Raw genomic sequence first — 7,403 nt, forward strand, 5'->3', positions numbered from 1 at the left:
TTTACTAGTGTATTCTGTCTATTTTTAAAATATTATGGTCATCATGTCACTCATATTTCAATGATTTTAATACTGTATCTGCTTTAACTTTACCTGCCCAGGGACTACAGGCGGAACTATAACCTGGCTCAAAGCATCTCTTCTTGTCTTACAAGATTAATGTTTTTTTGTGCATTGTCCCTGTTTTAAATAAATAAATTCAATTCAATTCATTAAATTCACAACATACTGTACATTCCTTGACCGAGTGTGCCAATAAGAGCATAGCCTAGGCCAAGAGTGACAGTTCATTTGTGAACAGAAACCGCTCCCACCTGCTCTCTGTGTCACATAGAAAATGACTGGCAGGTCGACATTGGAAAATGTATTGACCTACATTTACCTGAACATATCACCCACAGTGACAGTGTTTTTTTTTTTTTTTTTTTTTTTTTATTAAGTCAACGCTATTAAGTCTGTAAGGATCGTATCTTTATTCAAACTCTACTTTCCGTTATGTTTTTTTCCGCTTTAAGTTGGAGTTTTCCAAATTACGAGTCTTTTGAATGCATCATATTCGAATTGACGAAAGGGAGCAAGGGAGCAAAAAGTGCGCGAGCCGGAGATCGAGGAGAGAAGTCACGGTGAGGTGAGTCCCTGAACGAAAAATAAATGAATGAATTTCTGTGGGAAACATTCAGCTCTTATTGTTGGAACTTCACATTGTTTTGTCAGGTTGCCAGTGCTGCGAAAAATGTTAGCTAGTTAACATTCAGTTTTTATACAAGGTTAATATGACCAGGCAGCAGGGCTCGAAATTAACGATGTCCCGGCGGGGACCATAAAAATTCCTGCTGGGACACACTTATATTTTGTCACGGGACAGTGAAAAAAAAAATGTCAAACGCTCACTCTCAAACAAAATGCTCAATTCCCTCCTCCGTATATCATTGCATTTCCCTGAGGTTGAGGACTATAATGCAGAGCAGGCAGTTGAGAAGTGGTGGCAAAGTGGTCAGAGAACATGCCGACCCATGTTCAACGACTCTGTGTGAGACAAGAAAAATAAATCTCTGTGGCAGTGAACTTTCCCTCCAGAAAACAGCATCCCTCCCCGCGAGTGAAATAGTCAGACAGCGTCCTGTTTACTGATGGTGATTATGTAATTTTGTACGAAAAACGTAACTTTGTCACTTTCCAGGATGTTTGGTGGGTCAGGATCTCAATCACAACACATTATAACAGCATCCATATGATTATAACAGTCAGAGGGTACATGTTTAAACACATGCCGCTGAAAGCCCCACTAGGATTCAGAGAAGCACAGTACAGAAGCACAGAATGTGTTGCTGCCGTTATTACTGGTACCGGTGCCGCGTCGAGTCTCCCTGATCCTCTCCCCAACACACAGCCGCTTCTAGCCGCAGCGGCAACCTGAGCGGGGTCGCTCTGCGAACTACGGCGCCGCGGAGCTACAGGCCCCGGTCTTCCTACTCCTCTCCCCCACATACAGCACCCTGTGCTGGGTCGCCCAGAGCGACGAGTCTCCCTCCAGCTCTGGAGCTCTCCACGGTGCTGCTAATGGCGGCTTCTCATCGTCTTTCAGACCTTAGACCATAGCTTTAAGTAATACAATTAATTAAAAATGCTGATAGTCTAATACTCGTTATAAAATACTTATAATACAACAACATATACACCCAATCACATTTTATAAGGCACCAGTTTAAAGCTGCCATTCTTAAATTGCTCTGTTTGCTTTGAAGAAGACATACTCTGTGCCGAAATGTCAGCAACCTGCACCATAATAAAAATATCTAAAACTATGTGCTTCACCATCTTCTCCAGCTATTTATCTGCCCCCTGCTCTAAGATGCACCAGTCTGCAATCAGTTCGTCAGCTGAAGGCGAGAGTTTTCCTCCTACAATTTTAGTAATTGGCTGGTCATGGCTAGACTGTTTTCAAACTACATTCATTGCTGCCCAACTATGGGCAGGATATAGCATGTCATGCAGTTAGCCATTTCTCACCATTGTGTGCAATCTATCCAAAGCTTTACAGTTTTCTCAATTTTTAGGAACGGTCAGAAACAATCAATTGACGGCCACTGCAACAGACCAGGAGGTGGAGGCTTATATAAAAAGGTGGCTTCATCTCGCTGGAGACAGGGATGGTGGGAGGAGAGAGAGAGAGGAGAAAAGGCGTGCCACACAGCTCGCACGTAAGTCAGCTACAATACCTATTTTGCAATATATGTGTGATACTGTTCTACAGCAGAAATCAAGATGAAGCTGTCAGCATATGTAAAAAAAAAACGAGCGCAAAGTACAGAACAAATCTCCCCAATTCTAAATGAGCAAATACAATTAAAAAAGGCAGTGTTGTGATTTTTGCCATTTTTTCCGCTATGGTCACTTAGGAATTAGAAGCTTGTTCAGCCACCATGCAGCAAGCATAGCCATTTTCTTGTAAATGTAAAGATTTCACTTGGCAGTGGTGGGACAGTAATGTAAACTGTAACTGGAATTGTCACCCATTGCCTTTCTTAAAAGCCAGTACATGGGTCTGAAAAGTAGGGAAATCACATTTCAGTTAGAAACACATCTTTAATGAAAACTGTATTTGACTTTAGTATAATATTCTATCTACAAAATAAATTAATGAATATGAAGCAACAGCTGAAATATATTTTTAAATATATTAATATTACATGCCATCTCCCTGCTAAATTGAGCTGGAATGAAAGAACCCCCTATCAAACACAAAAACATACTTCTAATGTTAACATGAGTGGATGAAGTTTTGAGTCTTAAGATGTGGTCTTATCTAACCTCAAACTTTTCCCTTTACTGCTGCATTCATGGTCTTCAGCTCCACCATGTGGGCAGGTCTGATGTAACTACACAGCGATTGTGTGAGTGAGGCTAGCTGACTCATTGTCATCTCAGACTTGATATGTGATAGGTTTAATATGTAGGATGGAGTTGCTTCCAACTGAGAGCCTCAGCCATGTTGCAATGGAATATAATACTTACCTTGGCATAATATATAAAGAATAAACCAGGACAGAGAGACCTCACCTCAACTTTTATCCCAACTCTCTCCTTTTGTGAGGGCTTTTAGATCTGAGTATGGCCCCAGTGTTCCGCCAGAGCACCGTGCCATAGCACACAGACCTCTGGTCCAGTAAATGTCCAGTTTTGTGGATACCTATTACGCACCACCAGACTGACAGCTATCTTGGGGGTCCCCATGGAGAGTCATTAAAGAGGAAATATTCAAGATTTTTACCTACTTTTTACTTAAAGCAGAAGTAAGCGATCCGGTCGTTTTGGCTAACTTCCTGTCAGCGGATGGAGTTAGCAGTCCCCGCCCTCTTCCCTACGTCAACACATGCGCGTGCATCCCTTGGCTGCACACACAGAGAGGACCGCCCCTTTATGCCGTTCTCTCTCCTCATTGGATAAAGGTTGTAGGATACAAGGAAAGTTTTCTCCTCGGCTTACAGCAGAGCAGGGTGACTGACAGACCCGTGTTTCGGACCAAACACTCTATATAAGTGATTGCTGTCGGAAGATATAACTATATAAGACTTATATTAACACAAACATTCCGCTTACTTATGCTTTAATGAAACAGCTTCAGAGTAATGTTGCTGGCTTGTTCCAGGGAGAATGGAGGCTCTCTGCCTTCCACCTAGCGTCACTTGGCTGAAAACCAACCTTGTAAGATCAGACCCTCCGACCCAGTATCCCAGCTCTCGTGCTGGCAGCATCATGACACACCAAAACACCCTGTATCCATTATCTTTTTATGAAAGGATAGAACCACACAAATACACACATTGCAACATGTATATGATATGCTCCATTAATTGCATTATGGCTGGCTTCAGTGAACCAACAAATGCTGAGGAAAGGTTAGCAAAATAGCAAAAAATCAAATGGCTGTGCACTATTCCCCTTTAACATGAAGACAAACTCAAATATACATTATGTTTTATTACTGTAACTTCAGGTTAAATGTGAAGTTTGTCAGAGTGTTTGATGAACACAATATTGTATAACTTTATATCACTTTACAGGGCCTTTTTTGTTTGGTCTCCTGATAAGGTTTTGTGTTTTGCACTGCAACCATATACAGTAACCACAGTACTGCTTTACTGAGTCAACAAAATATGTTCTTTTGTGCATTTCTTAAAGGGCCAGATGAAGAGGAGACAATGGTGGGGCCATGAGTGAGCGTGTTCCGCAACAGTGTTCCGCAGTCAGAATTTTCATGTTCATCTTCATGTTTGTTTTGTTTGTGTTGTGTTGTTGTTTGTGGCACATGTTAAAAAAATAAAATAGTTCTCTACTGTTCACAAGTTGTTTCTCGTGTCTGGTTTTTTCTTCAATTCTTCAGTAGGTATCTTCATCTTTGACTGAGACCAACAAGACTGGACCATTGCCACCATTTAACACAGTATCTGGAGGTACCATAATGACATGTACAGTAGCCACAAATTCAGACCAGTTCTGGTTTATTTATATGATGTGTTCATATTTGACATAGAACTTTGTCATGGTTTGGTTGTGACTCCAATGTGTACAGGCTAGACAAGATCATAGACTGTAAACCAGTTCTGATGTATTCAGCTCTTGGTTAATATGTAGCATTATGACTAGGCTGTGGGTCATATGTGAGAAACAAGTGTGGACCACTCATGTCATTCCATGTGGTAGGTGGGTCAGAATAAAAATGCATAGTGGCCCAAATTTGGGTGAGTGCTGGTTTATTTGGTCTATTTTTGGCTGACACTTGGCACTGTGTTGGTTTGGTTGTGGCCCACTTCTGGCAAACAACTGTGGACCACATTTGTGCCATCATTCCAAGTGGTATATGGGCCAGAATAAAAATGTACAGTGGTGGCCCACATTTGGGTGAGTGCTGGTTTATTTGGTCATGGCTGACATTTGGCACTGTGTTGGTTTGGTTGTGGCCCACTTCTAGCAAACAGCTGTGGACCACTCATGTGCCATCATTCCATGTGGGATGTGGGCCAGAATAAAAATGTACAGTGGTGGCCCACATTTGGGTGAGTGCTGGTTTATTGCGTGTCGGCTGACATTTGGCACTGTGTTGGTTTGGTTGTTGCCCACTTCTGGCAAACAACTGTGGACCACCCTTGTGCCATCTTCCCATGCCGTACTTGGGCCAGAATAAAAGTGTACAGTGGCCCACATTCGGTTGATTGCTGGTTTATTTGGCCTGTTTTTGGTTGACATCTGGCATTGTGATGGCTTGGTTGTGGCCCACTTTTGGCAAACAGGAGCGGACCTCCCAAGTGACATCATTCCATGCGGTATGTGGACCGGATGAACATGTCAGGTGTGGGCCAGATATGGGCCAAAAGAATTTTGCTATCTGGGTTGTTTCCCAGTTTATGTTTCTTAACCCCTGTGTTTTGTTAATTGGTTTGCCCGGGGGAGGGGCCAAGGGGGTATTTAAAGAGAGCTCGGCTCACTTGAAGGAAGGATTCGGCTGAGTGGCATGTGGATGACAGTTGCTGCCTGTTCCTTGTAAATATTTTTTTTACTCTGTCATATTGTAAATATTCCTGCGTTTTTTTTGTTGCTTTGCCACCTGTGGGTATTTTTGTCTTTGGGTTTTTGGTGTAATAAAAAGAAAATCACCAAACTAAAGTTTGCCGACTGGGCCATCATCTTTCCAAACCAGCGTTTCAAAGTATCGAACCCCGACAATTTGGATCTTCTTCATGGCAAAGGAGTTTTTACCTGGAATTTAATTCATTAAGGGTGAAAAGTGGCTTATGTCAAAAATGAGCGTTTCAGAGCGAGAGGAGCCTGTTTTAGCACTGTACAGTCGCCTAAGCTGCATTTCACTGAAAAAAGGTCTTTCAAACAGGTTTTCTAGCCTGAACTGGTTGAATTTGGATCTTCTTCATGGCAAAGGAGTTTTTACCTGGAATTTCATTCATTAAGGGTGAAAAGTGGCTTATGTCAAAAATAAGCGTTTCAGAGCGATAGGAGGCTGTTTTAGCACTGTACAGTCGCCTAAGGCTGAAAAGTGGCTTATGTGAAAAATGAGCGTTTCAGAGCGAGAGCAGCCTGTTTTTGCACTAAGCTGCATTTCACTGAAAAAAGGTCTTTCAAACAGGTTTACTAGCCTGAACTGGTTGAATTTGGATCTTCTTCATGGCAAAGGAGTTTTTACCTGGAATTTAATTCATTAAGGCTGAAAAGTGGGTTATGTCAAAAATGAGCGTTTCAGAGCAATAGGAGGCTGTTTTAGCACTGTACAGTCGCCTAAGCTGCATTTCACTGAAAAAAGGTCTTTCAAACAGGTTTACTAGCCTGAACTGGTTGAATTTGGATCTTCTTCATGGCAAAGGAGTTTTTACCTGGAATTTCATTCATTAAGGGTGAAAAGTGGCTTATGTGAAAAATGAGCGTTTCAGATCGATAGGAGGCTGTTTTAGCACTGTACAGTCGCCTAAGCTGCATTTCACTGAAAAAAGGTCTTTCAAACAGGTTTACTAGCCTGAACTGGTTGAATTTGTATCTTCTTCATGGCAAAGGAGTTTTTACCTGGAATTTCATTCATTAAGGGTGAAAAGTGGCTTATGTCAAAAATGAGCGTTTCAGAGCGATAGGAGGCTGTTTTGACCTAAGGCTGAAAAGTGGCTTATGTGAAAAATGAGCGTTTCAGAGCGAGAGCAGCCTGTTTTTGCACTAAGCTGCATTTCACTGAAAAAAGGTCTTTCAAACAGGTTTACTAGCCTGAACTGGTTGAATTTGGATCTTCTTCATGGCAAATGAGTTTTTACCTGGAATTTAATTCATTAAGGCTGAAAAGTGGGTTATGTCAAAAATGAGCGTTTCAGAGCGATAGGAGGCTGTTTTAGCACTGTACAGTCGCCTAAGGCTGAAAAGTGGCTTTTGTGAAAAATGAGCGTTTCAGAGCGAGAGGAGGCTGTTTTTGCACTGTACAGTCGCCTATAAGGCTGAAAAGTGGCTTATGTGAAAAATGAGCGTTTCAGAGCGAGAGCAGCCTGTTTTTGCACTAAGCTGCATTTCACTGAAAAAAGGTCTTTCAAACAGGTTTACTAGCCTGAACTGGTTGAATTTGGATCTTCTTCATGGCAAAGGAGTTTTTACCTGGAATTTCATTCATTAAAGGTGAAAAGTGGCTTATGTCAAAAATGAGCGTTTCAGAGCGATTGGAGGCTGTTTTAGCACTGTACAGTCGCCTAAGGCTGAAAAGTGGCTTATGTGAAAAATGAGCGTTTCAGAGCGAGAGCAGCCTGTTTTTGCACTAAGCTGCATTTCACTGAAAAAAGGTCTTTCAAACAGGTTTACTAGCCTGAACTGGTTGAATTTGGATCTTCTTCATGGCAAAGGAGTTTTTACCTGGAATTTCA

General features: G+C 41.8%; 1 long non-coding RNA gene across 1 annotated transcript; it reads left to right on the forward strand.

The window, feature by feature from the left end:
- The first annotated feature begins 556 nt into the window (after positions 1-556).
- On the forward strand, positions 557-4,340 carry LOC311253697. Its single transcript, XR_014621818.1, has 3 exons — positions 557-628; positions 2,058-2,201; positions 4,183-4,340. It is a non-coding gene; the product is annotated as an uncharacterized lncRNA (long non-coding RNA).
- Positions 4,341-7,403: the final 3,063 nt, after the last annotated feature.

The sequence above is a fragment of the Pagrus pagrus genome (assembly GCF_965226575.1).
Source record: "Pagrus pagrus genome assembly, contig: HAP1_SCAFFOLD_33, whole genome shotgun sequence".
Lineage (NCBI taxonomy): Eukaryota > Metazoa > Chordata > Actinopteri > Spariformes > Sparidae > Pagrus > Pagrus pagrus.